The sequence below is a fragment of the Podarcis cretensis genome (assembly GCF_951804945.1).
Source record: "Podarcis cretensis genome assembly, chromosome: 7".
In the NCBI taxonomy this organism is placed as follows: domain Eukaryota; kingdom Metazoa; phylum Chordata; class Lepidosauria; order Squamata; family Lacertidae; genus Podarcis; species Podarcis cretensis.
The window spans coordinates 29,256,187-29,276,741 of NC_137176.1; the positions used below are offsets into that span (position 1 = coordinate 29,256,187).

The following is a 20,555-nucleotide window of genomic DNA, read 5'->3' on the forward strand; positions in this document are numbered from 1 at the left end:
TTCTCAAAAAGATATGTGATTTATGTTTATGGTAAAATATTTGAAATGTCGTTTAAGAGGAAACAAATGGCACTCAGGTTTCAGGGAAAGAAAGTGGGGGGGGAGAATAAAAGAGGAAACGCGGAACTTTTGAAAAACACATCTTTGTCTTCTCACACTCAAAGTCACATATTTTTAATTCTAATTGTAAAAATTATCTGTCTCTCGGCATGTCTTGCCCAGTCTCTTTTCCTTCAAGGAGATTCATCAACTATGTTAATGATGACACCGGATTTTAATATATACATTAAACATTTAAGTTATAATACGTTAACATGACATAAGATGTGAATAATAACAATGTTTTATATATGAAGCAAAAAGATATTTTATGTTGGGAATGGGCTAGAATACTTGGCAAGTGACTTATATCCATAACAATTTCATTTAAATATTGCTTTTGCATCCCATCTATCTTAGATGCAATTTTATAGTCCCTTTTTAAAAATTCATTTCGGCATGACCTCTTTGAGGCTGCAGCTTAGTGCCTCTAGCCTACATATTCAATTGCACTTGTACTTGTTCCTGTTCAATTACATTTCAAAGTGCAGGAGCCAGTAAGTGCCCAGACATGAACTGCATTTACTATTCTGGGACTCTTCACAAATTATAACTTGCATTTGGTTATGCACAGAAATGCAGGCAAAAAGCCGAAAGGGAACCCATCGCTTCATTCAAAATATGGCCTGTCCGATTTGACTTAGAGCTTGCACAGTTTGGAAATATACCTCCGCAAGCTGCATTATTCTGGAAATCTGTCTGGGTGAGTGAGTGTGGATTTTGAATAAATGTAGACTAGGATACAGCAAATGAATGCTTTCTCGAATGGCTGAGTTCCTGCATAGCTTAGGTATGCACCTCCGCCTCCTCTGCCCAATCTGTGCCTTGAAGCCAGCTCCGTTCTTTAAGATCTGCTCATCGTGGCTTGGATCGAGTTCCTGTGGTCTCCCACTGGAGGAAGTGGAGGCAGGAAGGGGGAGCTGAGTTGGTTTTGAACAATCCCTTCTTCCAGCTGCAGCCCTCTGGAAATTTGCTCTGGGTGGTTGTGGCACCTTCTGGAGCAGCACGGGAGAGGTGGTGCAAATGGACCGAAGGAGAAATGGACAAAAATGGCCTCCTTCATACCTTCAAGCAGAAGTTTCCACTGAATAATAATAATAATAATAATAATAATAATAATAATAATAATAGGTTTCAACAGCCACTCTGGGCGGCTTCCACAAAGACCAAAAAAGATGCCACACATTAAAAACTTCCCTGAACAGGGCTGCCTTCAGATGTCTTCTGAATATCAGGTAGTTATTTATCTCTTTGACATCTGATGGGAGGGCGTTCCACAGGGCGGGCGACACTACTGAGAAGGCCCTCTGCCTGGTTCCCTGTAGCTTTGCTTCTCGCAATGAGGGAACCACCAGAAGGCCCTCGGTGCTGGACCTCAGCTTCTGGGCAGAACGATGGGGGTGGAGACACTCCTTCAGCCGTTTAGGGCTTTAAAGGTCAATACCAACACTTTGAATTGTGCTCGGAAACGTACTGGGAGCCAATGTAGGGAGCAACTGCAATGTATTGCAGTTCCCTGCACGAATGGACAGAACTTTCTGTTAGTGGTAGGCTTATGTAGAACCCAACCCATGATCTTGCTCCATGTGAACCATAAGTTAATTCTGAAATCTAGTAGACACATATCTTTCTACCCATGCTTTCCCTGACCCATAAGATTGGATCCTGTTTTTATAATAACTGCTTCACTGGCTTTTATGTTGTATCTCTGTCTTTAATGACACTGCATGGTTTTAATGTTGTGGTTTTGCATACCACTCAATAGACTTTCCAAATACTAGGTGGCTTAGAAATGCCTTATAAAGAAACAAACCAATAAAACGGCTCGTGGTCTTTTATGGTTTAAAATTTAGCTGAAACAGAAACACTACTGGGAAAGAAGGTACTAGGCATTATATGGTAGACTGGGAAGTTTTCTGTACTCCCACTCAGCCAACCTTGGTTTGGGATTGGCTCAATATATAAAGGGTTGATTTCCTATTCACCATGGTAGAATTAGGAACCTTAGGTCAAAAGATTGAATGTAGTCCTTCAGGTCTAATTATCTGGCCCTCAAGACTCTCCCTGGGTCAAACCACGCTCTTTGGTCCTGCTCTTTGCCCCCCATAAGTCCTTCTGAGTGGCTGGAATGCGTCTGTGAATTATGCATCTTGCTTGCTTAGATGAATGATGAAGAGATGTGTGTGTGTGTGTGTGTGTGTGAGAGAGAGAGAGAGAGAGAGAGAGAGAGAAAGCTGGCCCACCCATTAGGCAGGGAGAAGCAGCTGCCTCAGGTGCCAGAAGTGCAAGAGATGGTGCCCTGCCCACCCCACCACCTCTACCACCACTGGAACACCCTCCACTCTTGCTGAGTTTGATTGAGAGGGGGGCTTTCCCACACACAATGTTGCCACTCGTCTTCCCTGCCCCTAGGGCAGAGAAAACGAGCAGCAAGGCCTTGCAGAATGCTTCCTTCTTGCTGAGTTCACTGAGAGGGGCTGCATTCCAGCAGTGGCAAATGTGGTGGGGGCAGAGGGTGGTACATTTCTGTTTCATCTCAGGTGGTGAAATGTGACAGGCCACCTTTGGTGTATGACTACATTCTAGTCACCTTTGGCCTTTGTGTGACTGGAATGTAGCCTACTATACAATGATAAGTGTCACATCCTTTGTCCTGCCCACGTTGGCCTCTGGACCTAGTCACCACTAACAAATATCTCCCAGAAGGTTCCCCGCAAGAGAATTCCATAGGCTGGAAAATTTCTCAGTCTCCAATCTAAGTGGTAGACATGGGTACAGCATGTTAAAACAGCAATCAGGTAAGGCACAAGGCTAAGACCTGAGACCAAACTTGCCGACCATTTGTTATTTGAAAGGTATTTTTTTTTTAGATGTGAAACATATGCTAGATAGATTAAATTTCATACCTGCCTTAAAAAGTTTTTATTCATTCAGTACAAAACCTTTTTGTTGTTGTTGTTGTTGTTGCTGCTGCTGCTGCTGCTGTGAACAGCTCTTCATACTCTGTTCTAGAGCAGGCTTGGGCAGAAGATGAACAAATAATAGATTATTTGTGTGTGTGACCAGGGGAACCAAAGACCTTTTCATCCTGAGAAGGAGGAGAAGGAGAAGGAGGTAGGTTTTGACAGGTTGTTTAGATCTTGCAGTTGGAGCAGGCAGCATAACCAATTCTGAGTCTTGTGGGCCTTCAAAGAAATCTAAAATAGTGGTGCCAGTATCAAAGATTGAGTTGTCAGCTTGAATATCATTCATTATCATTTCTGTTTATATCAAATGCCTTTGGCTAAAGACAGATGTTAGTTGAAAGTAGAATGTGAGGTGCATTGTTGTCCATAGTGAATACACCCATCACTCTTGATCTCTTTTATTTATGCTTTGTGAAGTACACAAGATGGGGGGAGGGGAGAATAGGCATCCTATATATTAAATATGAAGATGTTGCCCATACTCTTGGTCCGTGGTCTCAGGCAGAGATCTCTTCCAGCCTTGTTGCCTTGGTTTCTTTAGCAGAAATGCTGCAGAATCTGGGATGTACTTTCTGCCAAGGTGCCATGGGGCACCTCCAATATACAGCCACATAGTTGGAGGGCTCTTTGCCCTGCATTCTACCAGTGCAATGCTACTAATCATTAAAACACATCTTCCTGATATCACAGCACATGCAGTTCCTCATAAAATAAAGAACAGGTGACTTCGCGCTGTAAAGGGTAATGTTAGTTAATCTGAGCGTGAACAGTGAGATTTTCAGAGATTTTTGCCTATTTTGGCTGGCATTCATTGTTTAAAATGCAATGTTTGGAGGAAGTGTCCCATAATGCAAGGAAAATAGCACACCAGGAAGACAATGGAGATCAGGAGAAGGTTGGCATCCTCTCAAGACTTCAGGCAAATTCATGGAGCCAAAGGAAGTCTCCAGAACGAAGATGCTGGAGGCAGTTAGTTGAATCCTTCATTAAATGGATGAATGGGGGGGGGGGGAATCTTCCTAGGATGGTTTCAGGAAAGCAGTTTTCAGGCTGAAGTTCAAAAAAAAACCCCACACAAAAACAGAAACCTATTTCTCTGTGAGAAGACATAGTGTAAAGAGCAATTTATTTCACTTTAGACAAGGAGGGTTCAACAACAACAACAACAACAACAATTTATTTGTACCCTGTCCATTTGGCAGGGTTTCCCCAGCCACTCTGGGTGGCTTCCAACAAAGATTAAAAATACATTAAAATGTCACACATTAAAAACTTCCCTAAACAGGGCTGCCTTCTGATATCTTCTAAATGTCATGTAGTTGTTTATCTATTTGACATCTGATGGGAGGGTGTTCCATAGGGCGGGTGCCCTCTGCCTGGTTCCCTGTAACTTTGCTACTCGCAGGGAGGGAACCGCCAGAAGGCCCTCGGCGCTGGACCTCGGCAGAACGATGGGAGTGGAGATGCTCCTTCAGGTATACTGGGCTGATACATTGCTGTCAAACTGCGGTCAGTTATGTTGGCAAGCACATGGGATGGTGCTTTCTCGGTGGTGGCACTGTGGTTGCAGAATTCCTCTCTGATGGAACCATGAAAGGTTGAGTTCAGCACAGGCCTAGAACCATGCCTTGAAGACTCAATTGTTACCGTCCGCCTTTTCTTGATACACTGTGCTACTGATTTCTGAGTCTTTGGTATGCGTAAACCATACATTTAAAGGGCATCACTTCCCTAAAATAATCATGGAAACTGTAGTTTACTCCTCACAGTGCTATGCATCATCCAAAATAGGAAAAGGGTGGGGCACAGATTGACATAAAATTTGCATGTCCTAATCTTGATTTTATACATGCAAATTTAGAAATAATTACTATAACTTGAATAGAAATACCATACACTTCACCATAGCAGGGGAGACAGTGATGCAAGGATCTGTGTGCTTGCTCAGCCTGGAGTCCAGGAGCTGTCAAAGGGCAGCTTCAAGGTCCCTTCTGTTCTCCCTTCTTTATCTTTAGATAGGACTTGGACAGAGGATGGTCATTGGACACCCCTTGAAACTGAGAATCACCTTCTATAATGTAAGCCCTATAGCCAACATGCAGTTCCCTGCATGTAGGCTGGAATAGCACAGGGCAGGAAGAATTTCATCCCCCTGTAGGAAAAAGAAGGAAACATGTAGACAAGGGAATAATTCTCCCTTGCCTCCAGCTGGGCATTCTTCTGGCAGTTCTCCCAACCCTTCCCCAAGCCAGAGGAAGGAGACAGGAAGCCTCATTGTGCAAGCAGAAGTCATTGCACGTGCTTCAATTGATAAGGCTGCTTAGGTGAATACAGAAAATTCCAATAGCTGAAGATTGACAAAACATTCTTATTTCGTTTTAATGTCTGCAGTAATATTTTTAGCCCAATAGCTATGCAAACAAAAGCAAATTACAAAGAAATCAAACTGGTCCATATGAAGTGCTTTATTATTATTAGTAGTAGTAGTAGTAGTTGCAGTACCATATTGAATGGTATTCATCTGGGGTTTACTCAGAACAGACCCACTGAAATTAACAAATACGACTAAGGGCTCGCCCACACTTGTCTCTTGCCTAGAAAACATGGGTCCAAGTGTTTTTCCCCTTGTCCTGCTCCTTTCCCAGGAAAAACCCACTCTTTAGCACTAAATCAAAGTGAAACGTCAATCCAGAAAAAACCCCGAACTGCTGTTTGCTCTGATTGAGTGCTAAAGAGCAGTTTTCCCCAGGGGAAAGCAGCGGGCCAAGAGGGAGTGTTCATGAGCCCTAAGTTAGGTTACTTAATTTCAGTGGGCTTGGTTTACTCAGAGTCAAACTTAGTTGAATGCCCCGCTTTGACTCTTGAATGAGACAATGACTTTAGAAACCGTGGGGACTGAAATCCCCCCCCCCCACGTTTCACCTCCTCTCTTTTTGTGAATAATTTATGCGTCGGAATGGCTTCATCGCCGACTGTTCTCCTAGCCATTAAACTGAAATAGAACTTACAGAAAATGGGGCTCCAGAAGAGAAGGTCAGCCTATGGAAATACTGCTATTGCTTTTGCGCCATTATTAACACCTCCTGACACGCGGTGCTCAGAGAGGGGAAAAGCTAATCTGTAGACTAAAATGATATGGTGATCTAAGGATTGTTTCCAATGTGTGCGCAGGAGGTGAATATCATTACAAGAAAGTGGAAGTAAGAAACGGGGAGAGAGAGTGACGGAAATAAGATCTTTAAGTTGACACGGGAACAAACTCTTCGCAGGCTGCTTGGGAGACCCACTGCCTGGAATCTACAGGGTGGCCTCGTAGTTCCAGTGTTCCAGGCAGGGTGCCGATCTATCTGCGTTAGAAATCATCTGGGTGTCTGAAGAACAGCCAATCAGATTTGTCTTTCATTTTTTTAAATAAAAGAATGCACTTGGGTTAAGTGTTAAAGTGAAAAAATGTTTTCGTCCGAAGATATGTGTGCTGCAACACGTACAGTGTGTTAGCCATTATTGTCTATTTGAAGCACATTTATCTCTCAGAACATTTTATCATCTCACCCCTATGGTTTTCAGGCTGAATTGTTTCCGTGCTCGGCGGAGATGTTTTGAAGCAAGCAAATAAAATTAATCCCACTCTCATGATTTCTAAGTTCATATGTCAAGATTTTCATTCCCCCAAGGTGAGTCAAGTTATTTCCCCCCAAAATTGATGGCTAACAACCTGAAAATAAAAGATGGCGGCAAATGGTTGACATGTCCACAAACGGTAATTTGAATCTGCCAGGCTCATTATTATTTATTGTTACATTTTTATTCTCCAAAGACTGTAGAGCAGTGTGCATGTAGATGTCCCATTTTATCCCCAAAACAATAGTTTCAGGTGGCTGAGAATGACAGTGACTGAGAATGACAGTGAAATCTGTGCCTAGAAGCTCTTGAGATACTTGAGACGTCCAAGTATGCAGGTGCAGGATTGCAACCTTACATGTATCTGTTTACTCAGATGCATGTCTCACTGAGTTCAGTGGGGCTTATTCTCAGGTAAATTTGTATAGGACTGTACCTTTCTGTACAATCTTACACTTTCTACTTAGACATACAGTAAGTTCAGCAAGGTTTAGTCCAAGATAAATTTACCGGTATATAGACTTTCAGCCTGAGTGAGTCATCCAAAGTCATTGATTTGAGTAGCAAGTTTCATGGTTCAGCATAGATTTGAACTGAGACACATAACTATGTTATGCTGACTCACAAAAAAAAGAGCATATCGGTTTTGTTCAACGTACACAGTTCAAATATACCAATTAGCCCTTAACTCATGATATCATAATAATGCCGAACATTTGTGTCAGGAATGGGGAACCTATAGCCTTCTAGAAGTTGTTGGGCTTCCATCAGCCCCAGCCAACATGGCCAAAGATCAGGGATGATGGGAGGCGGATTATGAGAATACCTGGAGGGCCATAGGTTTCCCATCTCTGCTCTCTGTTATCTATATGCTCATTAAAGAAAAGAAAACTTTGGTTGGAGGAGCTACCATATTTCCTACTTTTTCTTAATAAGGAAATAGGAAATATATGGAAAGGGAGGAGGGATCTCCAGAGCAGTGTTTACATTAAGGCAGTGCTGCAGATACATTCACACTAGTTGCTAGTTCTCAGAAAATGTGTAGCCAACCTACTCACATATAGATGTATTCAGGATCTGTACAGTGGTACCTCGGATTACAGACTCTTCAGGTTACAGACACTTCAGGTTACAGACTCCACTAACCCAGAAATAGTACCTCAAGTTAAGAATTTTGCTTCAGGATGAGAACAGAAATCGTGGCAGCGGCAGTGGGAGGCCCCATTAGCTAAAGTGGTACCTCAGGTTAAGAATGGTTTCGGGTTAAGAATGGACCTCCAGAACGAATTAAGTTCTCAACCCGAGGTACCACTGTAGTTTTGTTCATTCGTTTTTGCTTGATCTTCAGGTACATGAACCATTCATCATAAAGCAGTTTTCTACTTCGCAGCCATAAAGCGAGGGGACGGGGGACGGACTGATTTCAGGAGCTGCTGGGGTTTGAAGAACCTTCATATCTGTTTGCAGGGGCTCCACTTATTGAGGTGAGGAAGGGTGAAATTGACACGTTGCTACCAGGTGGTGAGATGAAGAGTGAAACTGATGCATTGTTATGGAAATAACCAGCCGCAAATTGTGTGGCTGTCATACACTGGGCTGTACCCAGTGCTAGCCCTACTCAAAGTAGACCCACTGATGTTAATGGCTATGGCTAACTTAGGTTCATTTATGTCAGTGAGTCTCTTCTGAGAAGAAGTAGCACTGAATACATTTCACTGTCTCTGAACGAAGGCTGCAATCCCACACCTATACTTACATGGTAATAAAGCCCACTGAACCCAGTTCTGGACAGACTTCTATAGGATTGCACTAACTTTCTTTTCTGGCATTGGTTTTAAATGAAACCTTTTCTTCTGAAGATCCTCCTGCATAATAATAATGATTACAATTTTCTGAATGCTGTTCCTTCTGTAGCCACAAGGACACCACCCACACAGAAGAGGAACATGGGGAGTTGGAGGGGGCAGGGTTTACAAGGGGGGGGGGGGGCTTTAGAAAAAAAAACCCTAAACTGGATTGCTCAAAAACAACAACAACCAACCAAACAAAAAACAACACGCATACCTAGGAGGGCACAAAATATTGTTGGTCCCACTAGTAAAGAGTATATTTGTTAAAGCAACTACCTTAAGTCATAACAGCAAGGAATAAAAGGATTATGAGATAACCTGACAGCTTTCTAGTTCTGATTTAGACGTCAAATAAAACTTCTGAGCCAAGATAAATGAGATGCACTTAAAGGCAAAAGGTATGAGCCAGTGAAATACCACTTCAATAAAATATTCCTGCATCATTGGCTAACATGTTGGTCTCTGCTGTGTTTTCCGTGTATTGCAGGGCTGAAGAACCTTACTCAGCCTGAGGACCACATTTCCAAGAGCCAATTGCCAGTGGTGGGTGGGGCTATTCTACTACTCTAGATTAGGCTTGTTTCTACATACATTCATATGTCCCTCTCTAACCTCCATCTAGGCAACTAGGGACTCAGCTATACAGCTGCAAATAAAAAGTTTTAAGTGTGCTGTAAAGGGCAATATACAAATGTGACACTAGATGGCAAAAGTGAACTATGACAAATTCAGTGTATTTTTCAAAACGTTTTTTTAAAAAGCATTTTCACATCATTTTTTTAATGTGTGTGTAGGACAAATGGTCCGTGTTAAAGGATACACTTCAGCCAGGCAAAAGCACTCGAGGTAGGATCTGTGAGGAGTGTTTTTGTGAAAGCCTGGAATGTGCTCTTGAACTCTGATAATTCATCTTGCTTGCTTGGAAATAACTTTTTTGATATTTTTTTTTAAGTGAGGTGCCAGCAATCATATATTGATGAAATTGCAGAACAGAAAATGGTGGCCATGGATAGCAAAAAAGAGCTGCCCCCAGCCCAAAGGACCTGGCTTCACCCTATCTGAATGTTTCCCTCCAAAATTATGATTCCTTCCTTCCTTCTTTCTTTTTTTCCTTCTTCCTGATAACAATGGTGTCTACTATTATTAATAATAATAGTTGTTGTTGTTGTTGTTGTTAATAATAATAGTAGTAGTAGTAGTAATAACTATTATTAATAACAGTAGTAATAATAATGAGGGAGTGGCTGTTATAGCTTCTCTGAGCCTGTGCTTTCAGCAGGTTCAGCATGGACTGGTTCCCCATCCCAGCATAATCAAGGTTCTCTTATTCTGCATTAAGATACTTGCACGGAAAATAAATGGGTCATACACTTCACCCAAATGCACAACTTTGCCTGAATATAAATGGAAGGATCTGATCTGACTGTCCATGCCAATTTGTTCCCTTCCTCCATTCACCTAAATGAGAAACCTGGTGGATACATTAGAGGTCTTGCTTGGAGAGCTGATTTCATGACCTGTGGTGCATGCTTTTTTGATGAATTAATGTTTTACTCATAATTAGGAATTTTCTCTGGGAAACTAATTGTGCACTGGTACTTCTGAATCAATTTATCATTTCCCCCCCCCCTCCAAAAAAGGGTAAGATGAATGACTTATAAATGAATGATTTAGTAATGCTCATAAGGGACTAAAAACCTGTAGGTCCCCTTGATTTTGAGGTATCCCAAGGACAGTATTTTTAACCTCTCTGATCACTGTTGACTTTATTGAGCTTCATTTCTAAGATACAGCATAATCAAGGTTCGGTTTTGATAATGAGTTTCATTTAATGGGTCTACAGGAAAGCTAAATGACAGCACACACACACACACACACATGAGAGAGAGAGAGAGAGGGGGGGGATCTTTTGGAGCCTTTATCCAGTTACTGTAAATCATGCCATTCAGGCAAGCTGGGGTGATGTTAACTGCCAAATTTCATTTAAGATGTACCTTTATTTGCTCTGACAAGCCACTCAAAATCCTTCCAGATTTCCATAAATGAACTCCAGAAAAACATTAAATTAGAACCGTTTGTGGCAGGTCCTCATTACATCCTGAAGAGTATACAAATTAAACTATTTTTATTAGGAAATTGGAAAGAAGGAAATGTTAATAAAAGCAATGGTTTAAAGGCACTGAAATATTTACTTTTTATTTGAGAGAACCCATTAGTGATTTTGGGTCCCATGCCACATTTTTAATCCATTCCCTGAACCTATCATCCAATAGAAAAAGAAAGGTTCATATTAAAGCAACATTCATGCCCACCCTCACTTGATTCCATTTCTTGATGTTTCCATACCTGATAATTTCTGATAAAAGCCACTTCTGAAAATTTAGCAGAATCTTGTAGAAGTTTAGTGGTCTTTTCTGTGTTAATTGCTTCCAGAAAATAAAAGAAAAATCTTCTTGCCACTCTGTTGACTCAGAAAATCATGGGACTTTTTGCACAGGAAGGTTTCTGCTGTTTTCATGGATCCTGCCATATATGACAAAATTTGGGGCGGTATTCCAGCATACAGTTCTTCCCTGCCATTTTCATGGGCGGAGGATCAGAAACACATTTGCGCAGAAAGGGTGGTGGTGTGCCTGATGACAGCAGCTGTTGTGTCACACCACACCCACTGAGGTGACTGTGAGGTGGCGGCCTGTGGTTCAAGAAGCCACAACAGAAACCAGGACAGAAGCTAGCATCGTAAGCAGGAGAACTAACACAATAATCCCCACATCTGAATGCACCCCCCCCAGTGGTGGAGGAAACCTTTCAGGCACCAGGGGCGGCACGCCCAGGGGTGGGGCTGCCCACCCATAGGGATGCCCCATCCCTATGGACACCATATGCCTCATCCCACCCACTATCTGCCCACTGCATCCCCCCCCCCAGCTATAAGGCAGCTGAGGCCCCACAGTGTGCCCCATCCCTATGGACGCTGCGCATCCCTTCCCTATGGGTGTCCCTATTAGTGTGGTGGCAATACACCCAGGGGGGATTTTGTCACACACACCCCGGGATGAAGAAGAAGATGGAGAAGAAGAGGAGGAGGAGGAGGAGGAGGAGGAGGAGGAGGCTAACATTCTCCTTTCCCTTCCTCCCCACAACAAACACTCTGTGAGGTGAGTGAGGCTGAGAGACTCCAAAGAAGTGTGACTAGCCAAGGTCACCCAGCAGCTGCATGTGGAGGAGCGGAGACGCGAACCCGGTTCCCCAGATTACGAGTCTACCGCTCTTAACCACTACACCACACTGGACCGCCCCAACTGCATCTCCCTTTCTCCATCACTAACACCCCTCTCTCTGTTTGCGTCTGCATTGCATTGACCTCCCTGCCACCTCACCCTTCCCTGCCCTCTCTCCTGGCCAGCAGCAGCAACCCACCTGCTGAGAAGCTAGCGTAGCATCCACTCCACCTGGTGAAGTCATTTCTGGTGAGGACCAGTTCTTACTCAAAGAGGTAATGTAGGTCAGCGAAGGTCCACTCACTCCACCCCCGCCCAATAGATACACCCAAAGAGCCTCTGAGCAGAGGGGCAAAACTGTGCCTTCAGCACAGTAGATTCCAGTTTCAGAGCTGTTGGCTTTAGGAAACCAGTGTACTGACTGCATTACAGCCACACCCATCTAAACAGGTTTGGACCTTGACATCCGGCATGAACCAATGCTTACAGTCTTGCATTTGGATTACGTGTGCAAAAAAATACAACGGGCAGGATGCACACCAGCAACGCCGACGGTGGAAGTCCTGTTCAAGGACTTCTGCTTGAGCAACAAGGCTTTCCCCCCATCCTCTCTATGATTTCCTTACACAAGTCAATGGACAGAGACCTCCATTGTATCTCCAAATTTCCATGGCAGGGTCAGAAGGCTAACTTTCACCAATGACCCTCAGGGTATTAGAGTGTTTACTGTAGGTGACATTCCCCCTATCCCAGTCTTTTCTGGCTATTTTGCCATGATCTCTTTCCCTATGCAGGTCAATAGTGTGATCTCTTTCAGGGGACAAGATTTGACACCCCCTAACTTTGAGTAGCTACCTGTATCAATATAGGTTTGATGGTGATGGTTCTGCACCCCTTTGGCTCAACGCCCTGTGCAGAAGAACCACTGCACTGATCTAAACTGGCACTGTCTCTTTTTCTGAAGGAGTATAGGCAGTATTCCCAGAAACCCATGAGGGGATAATCCCACCTGCCGATGACCCCTAGGGTAACAGGATCATTGCTTGGAGGGTGACATTTCTTCCAGCCCACTCCTTTTCCACACCCCATGATTTCTATTGTACATCCCCTAAAATGGTAGAGTCTGGCCTCGCAGGAGAACCATTGCAGCTATCAAATTGTGGCAGAAAACGAAAAAGATATAGATTTTTCCTTTGTTTAAAATGGATCAAAATGTAAAGGTGTCCTGCATGGAAACCCCTGAATGTTCCCTCTTCATAGCGAACTCTGGGAAATGTAACAACTCAACCAAAAGACGTTCCCAGAATATTTGGGGGGGAGGAGCCAATACTGTTTAAAGTGGTACATAGCACTTTAAATGTATGGTGTGACCTCAGAATAAGGTGTATTCTGATTTGGGATGAGACTCAGTCTGGCTCAGAATATGTTCATTTGATTTTTGCATTGGTTGTTCTGGGCCAGGGGTCACCAAACTGGTGCCCTCCAGATGTTTTGGACTGTCATGCACATCCGCCCGAGCTAGTAGAGCTGTGTTGATTGGGGATGATGGGCTTTGTGGTCCAAAACATCTGACAGGGGGCAACAGGTTGGCAAAGGATGTTCTGAACTGTGTCCATCTTGACACTACCAACTGCAGCGAGTTCCCTGAATGAATCTCAGTTTGCTCATGTTTCGCAGCTTTCAGGTGTGCTAATCTTACACGTGTGGCATGTGAACAACAATAGGTTCTCCAGATGAAAAAAAATACACAAATCCCTTTGCACTGGAGCTCCCAGTTACTCTTACTCTTACCCAAGCTCCACTGAGTTCATAAACCTGGGAACCATGTTCGTGTTGAGGCATGTAATGAAGAGATATAAGACAAAATGATACTTCAAACAGAGCAAGATGAATCCAATGGCAACTCTGAGTGTTCCGCGCGGCTTTAAATATGGAAATCTCTAGTCAGACCTTACCGTACTGGCATTCTCAGACTGTGGTTGGTGCATATTCGTGTTTGTGTGTTGATATCCATTCAGACCAGGCCTTTGCAGAAGTCACTTGTGCTACCCACACAGACAGGGCTTTAGGATTTCTCAGGCTGAGCACTTCTGTGCAAAATTGGGAATGCCCATATGGAGGTCACGTTGCATAAATGTGGCTCTTTTATGTCAGGCGAAGGCCCAGGGCAATTACAGATTGCTCAAAAAAATTGCATTTATGGCATACAACATTACTCAATTCTCATGTGACTTGGTTTGAAGAGGGAAAATGAAAAGTGGTATTTATCAGCTTGATAATAAATTTCTCCTTCTCTCTCTTCCTCCCTTTATTCCTTTGTAAGCCTGGTGGATATTCTGGGGTGAGCAGAATGCACAAAAAGATGGTATTTTCTTTAAATGGCTTGGTTAATGGTTTCCTACCCTCTTAGACGGCCATGTGCTCTGATTGCTCTCAGTTTGGGCTGCGTTCCTCTTCTCCTTGTTCTGCAAACCAGATTGGTTACATTAAATGCTTATGTTAATGTTCCATCAATTAGCTTTTTCTTTCTTTACATTTTGTTTTTCATTGTTTTGCTTTTGCTTTGTTTTTACTCCCTGTATAATTAAAATGTTTAACGTTGTTCCTTCCTGTGGTCAGGACACATTCACTTAAAGCTATTTTATTCTAAATCAAGACAGAGGGCAAATGGAAGCAATTAGAATTAAGGGCTAGTTTATCCTCCCACCCCCCCTCCTTCCACCCCATAATGGGGTGATGTCTCTTCTGTAAATTACACTATCATTGCTGCTTCATCCTCCAGATCCCCCTATATGAGATTATATATATATATATATATATATATATATATATATATATATATATTCACAAGAACGCTAGTCAATGCAACATCATCTGCAATGGGAGTGAGGGGCCCGTAGACAGAAATCTCTGCTTCTCGACACAACAATTCATTTGCAATGTCCATTCCAGTTTAACCAGATTGAGTTGGTGATATAACTAATTCCAGAAGAGCTTGTCATTGCGGGGGACGAGGGCAATGTAGCAATGCTTCAGTAGGTGGCGCTTCAACACAGCTCACCTGGTACACTGGCTCAGCTTGTACACAAAAATCTTGTAAGAATACTCTCGCATGGTTTCTAAGCCTCCTTCAAATGAGAATATACTTCCAGATCGTGAGCTCTGGTCTCTAAACCGACAAAATGTTGGGACATTGCTCCTTGCAACTCAAGGAACTTCTCCATCTCTTGGTTTCACTTTGTTATCATTGTATAACTCTTATTTTTGGAGGAGAAGGAGAATAAGAAGAATCAGACTCTGCATTGCTGATGTGCGTTTGTTTGTTTGTTTATTTATAAAAAACCATTATTTTTCCAATGGGACATTTGAGACTGGAACTAGATTTGACAGGAGATAGAAAAGAACAGACTGAGATGAGATATGATAGCCATCTTCAAATATCTCAAGGGCTATCACATGGAAGATGGAGCAAGCTTGGTTTCTCCTGCTCTGCAGGGTAGGACTCAAACCAATGGTTTCAAGTTACAAGAAAGGAGATTCCAACAAAACCTTACGAAGAACTTTCCGACATTAAGAGCTGTTTGACAGTGGAATGGTCTCCTCAGGAGGTTTTTAAGCAGAGGTTGGATGGCCATCTGTCATGGATGCTTTAGCTGAGATCCCTGCATTGCAGGGGTGGACTGGATGACCCTTGGGGTCCCAATTCTAAAATTCTAAAATTCTATGGTTCTACAGTGGTATCTCAGGTTACAGATGCTTCAGGTTACAGACGCTTCATGTTACAGACTCCGCTAACCCAGAAATAGTACCTCGGGTTAAGAACTTTGCTTCAGGATGAGAACAGAAATCGTGCTCCAGCGGCAGCGGGAGGCCCCATTAGCTAAAGTGGTACCTCAGGTTAAGAACAGTTTCAGGTTAAGAACGGACCTCCAGAACGAATTAAGTTCTTAACCCAAGGTACCACTGTTTATATGGATGCTGCCTAAAATAGTCACCCTGCACCTCTGCCTCCTATCTTTTCTGGTAACATACTACAATATGTGTGTTGTGAGTTTTAAAAAATGTTTTACATTTAACCCCCCCTGCCCCTTTCTTCCATCATGGAACCCATGGCAAGGTACATTTGATTCCCAGGAGTCTCCCACAAAGGCACTGACCAGACCTGCTTCACTTGCTTAGTTTCGGCAAAGCGTCAAGCGCCTTCAGGAGATAACTTGGGACCAGCACTGTGTCATGGAGTCCCATCAACCCATGCAACTGCAGGCCCTGAAATAAAGAGGGGAGAGCAAACTCTTGAGTGTGGAGACGCCATGTCAAATGCCTCGTAGTACTAGGCAATAGTGACGAAGGAAGGAAAAGAAAGGGGAGAGGGAGATCTCCGTGGTAGACTGCCTACTTGACATGCAGAAGATCTCCAGTATCTCCAGCTGAAAGGATCCCAGACTCTCCACATGGGACCAAAGAGAGCCTGGCGGGGCCCATTGTAGCTGCAGGAAGGCCCGGCAGGGCACACTGCAGGCTGCAGAATATTGAGGGGGCCTGTCTTGAAAATTGGGGGCGGCTTGGACCACCCCCGATGGTGTTGTGACGTTAACATATGAAAGTGCTGGAGGTGAAATAGTTAAACAGGTTACCCAATCAGGACCCAGGGGGTGGAGTCAGAGGGACTATAAAACCAGCTCTGGGAGAGGCGAAGGGAGGAGTTTGTTGGGAGGTTGGTTGGAATGGGAGTGAATTGGGATAGAGTTTGTGGGTAGGTTGAGTTAGTGTAGCGAAATAAGCTGAGTCAGGAATAGTTAGGGGCTAGGAAGACAAGTAAATATCTGAGAGGTGGTGTAGTGAGTGAGAACAGGTAGCGGAACTTATAGGTCTGGATAGGCACCCCATGATTGTAATTGACCGATACCATTTATGAAACCACACACTTGTTAAACTGCAATAAATAAACAAAAGTTTATGTTCCAATTTAACCTTGACTGGACTCAGCATTGTACCAGGTAGGGCCTGGGTGGTGGCAGCGAGAAATAAAGTGGTGGCACAGGGATCAATAGACGGTGAAACGTCCGGTGACCCTGTGTGATCGCCACAGGTGTTCCCGGCTGCAATCCTATACCCACTTTCCTGGAAGGGATCCCTATTGAACACAATAGGACTTTGCACCGGCAAGTGTAGGATTGCTAACGCACATATGAGCAAAGACTGGCCTTAATTACTGTGATGTTCAACAATGATGATCAGCAGAGAACTTTGTGGCTGAAGTTCCAGGAGTGGAAGTTAATGGCACTGAAAGGGAAGTGAAACTACTCCTCTCTCTTCCTCTTTCATTTTGCTGCGGGCGTCAGCTTCATAATACTGGCAGGGAGAAACATTCCCAATGGTTGCCATTTCCCCTGGAGACAGGGCTATATGGTGAAAATGGCAGTCACCATTTTCATTCGCCAAAAATTCTCTGGGACCAATGCTATGTCAGCAGTGCATTCCCAGATGCATCTGGGAAGGAAATGATTACAGAGAGAATTCACCTTCACCTTCATTTTACCCTCATTTTATCTGCCACCTCTCACTGATGGCAGGGGGCCATTTTGGCTCAGCCTGAACTTTAATTAGGAAAAAGGGCTGTTGGGGGAAAAGGAACACACATTCCTTACATTATCAGGTGAGGATATAGGGTTGTATATAACATTAGTCATACTCAGAGTCGACTCACTGAAATTAATGGACCCAAGTGAGTCATGTCTAGGGTTGCCATATTTCAATTCTACCTTTGAGATCCCGGTAATATCCAGGGAAATCCAGGAGTAAGGCAGGCCTAGTCGTGTCCATTAATTTCAATGGTTCTGTTCTGCGTAGGACCAGCATGAGATACAACCCACAGTTATAGTGGGAGACGTGCTGGATCCTGGTATGTTTAGGGCATGGGTAGGTAAACTAAGGCCTAGGGGCCGGATCCAGCCCAATCGCCTTCTAAATCTGGCCTGTGGACAGTCTGGGAATCAGCATGTTTTTACATGAGTAGAATGTGTCCTTTTATTTAAAATGAATCTCTGGGTTATTTGTGGGGCCTACCTGGCGTTTTTACATGAGTGGAATGAGTGCATTTATTTAAAATGCATCTCTGGGATATTTGTGGGTCATAGGAATTCATTCATTCCCCCCCCCCCAAAAAAAAATATAGTCCAGCCCACCACATGGTCTGAGGGACGGTGGACCGGCCCATGGCTGAAAAAGGTTGCTGACCCCTGGTTTAAGGAGAGGCCTGCCTTCCTTAGAATCTGATTCCCCATATCACTGAAGGCCCTTGGTGCTTGAATGCATTCTTGCCATTGCCACAATACCAACAACACAAAAGCAACAAACGATCCCTAAAGGCAGGCGGGGTCCAAATCTTTTTTCTGGCTGCAAACTGGAAGAGTAGCTTGAATTACGTATATCTGGAAGGTTGGGGGAAAAGCCAGTGCAGACAGATTCCGGAGCAGTCATAATACGCTGCTTTGTATGCCCAGTAGCTCACCTCTGCTTTAGTTTGCAATAAGTGCAGCTTCTCAACAGTCTTCAAAATCAACGCTGCACATTAGAATAGTTAAGCCTGGAGGTTAGGAAGGCAGGATTGACAGCTGCTAGGTATGAATCAGAGAGAGCGGTGGGGTGGGGGTGGGGAGCCACAGTCTTTTCACAGCAGATGCTTTGTAATGAAGTATACAGTGGGAAGAATTTGAACAGTACTCATGAATACTCTCTTTGCAAAAGCAAAGGTTTTTGTTTTCTCTTTTTTAAAAAAACAACAACAGCAACACCTTGCCATCTTGATTATTTGCTCTTATTTTTCATTCTGTCTTCTTGATGGAGCCATTACAGATTTTAAGCAAACATCAATCCAAAATCCAATTTTTAAAGATGTGCATTTCTCTATGTAACTCACTTAAATGTTCTAATTAATTTTTTTCTTGGGGAAAAATTGTGTATCTTCTTTTGATGGCTTGTTCTCTTCATACCTTTTATATAAGTGTCCTTTCCCCCGTTTATGGGGTTGGGAGTAGGGGGCGGCTGAACTCGCAGGTTTGCGCTTAGAATATATTGATATCTCTTGCTTCATTGATTTTTTATTAAAGTCCTGAGGTTTGAATTAATGATTGTCAACAGCAGCTTTTGGGGTTGTTCGTTATTTGTTGTAGCTTTAAATGATAGCTTTTACAGATGCCTTGTGTTTTTCTTTGCCCAGTGGTTTGCAGAAGCCAAAGTATTTAAAAACACACACACAAAAAAACCCCCCATCTTCTCATAAAGGCTTAGCAGTTAGCACTACTATATGCCAACATAAAAAAGGCAGTGTAAAGTCAAACTGCCTTTGCTACTGTTAACTGTGCCTGCATCTTGGCATCTGTCAATGAAAAGAACGTCCGATCCAGGCATCCCTGCTGAGGTGAGATATGGCTGCGTCCCCAACAGTGAGCCGTGCGAGAGCAGTGCCAAAAGCACAGCAACAGTCTGGTTCAGGTCTGTCTTAATGAAGGTCCAGCGTGGGGCTAAATGAGTTTCTTCTGCTGCTGGGTTAGGGGCTAATGACACAAGGTCTCCCTAGGCTCACCACTGCTGCTGGCGTTTCTCTCTTTCTTTTTTCTTTGGTCCGGGCATATGGCGGTAAGCTAACTGTGGTGCTTATGGGATTTCTGTTGTGTTTTGTTTTGGGTCCCCCCCCCCCACATTCTGGAACTTGTCTTCATTTTCAGCTTACAACATCAGGCCATATCCACCGGTTGTCATTTTGCTTTCGTTCTTGAAATGTTTCTCTCTGTGTGTATTGGATGAATATGTTAACTTCAAGTTCTCCCAGTTTCTCATTTATGCCCAGTTCAGTTCTCTGCATTTCCACGGTGCTTTTACAAAAAGTCCTTGTTGCATTTGATCACGCTTCTTATAAAAATCAATTTCGTTTGGGTACCTATCTGGATGTTTTGTTGGCTTATGTCGATTCAAATGTTTAAATGTGGATGGATGTATTGGTGGTGAATTGCATACACAGTGTGAGCTCATAGGTTTCTTTTCTTCTGTTTCTCTTTCTTTGTAATAAAAATAAAATAAAATAATAATAATTGTCTGCGAAAATTCGCAGTATTTTTGTACAAATTTCTCCTCATGTACACAAGCTTGTATGCAATGTTACTTCGTATACACATGTTTGCGAAGCAATTTCCCCTAATAGAATTCATTTTTCCTTGTTATTTTCACTTATGCACACACACAAATATCTATGTGCACAGTTCACTGTAGTATATGCATTTTGTTCACATTACTTGGCTGGAGATGTGCATTGCAAAATTCGGAGAAAAGTGAATTACGAAGGATGACTGTGCTTCAGTTTGCGTATTGTTTAGGAAAGAGTAAATGAGGTCAGTTCCTTTAAATGTGAACTAAATTTAAATTAATCCCCTCATCCCTAGTGTGTGTGCATTTGTGAACTGTAACTAAGCTTCCTATGACTGTGTTGTTAACACAGCTCTTCCAGTTGAGGCATGGAGGCCAGGTTAATCAGTAAATGCAAACTTTTTAAAAAACAAAAAACCCTAGCATCAAGTCAAACTACCTTTGCTACTGTTACATTGCCTTCTTGGCATCTGTCAATGAAGAGCTTGCTAAGCTATCCCTAGGGAATCATGAGACATGTCTACTTCTATCTCTCTACATGCTAACATGGCGAGTTTAAGCCATTGATGCACAAAAGTGAGTGGTGTTTTTTTTTCGAGGGGAGGGCAATGCTAACCTGCTTGTCTATAACATGCACATAATCAATAACAGTACAC

General features: G+C 43.1%; 1 long non-coding RNA gene across 1 annotated transcript in view; it reads left to right on the forward strand.

The window, feature by feature from the left end:
• Nucleotides 1-482: 482 nt before the first annotated feature.
• LOC307221005 overlaps nt 483-20,555 on the forward strand; it is a 37,953-nt gene continuing 17,880 nt past the window's right edge. The window contains exons 1-2 of the long non-coding RNA XR_013841272.1: nt 483-802; nt 3,092-3,213. This is a non-coding gene — a long non-coding RNA (uncharacterized lncRNA). The remainder of the gene's footprint in view (nt 803-3,091; nt 3,214-20,555) is intronic.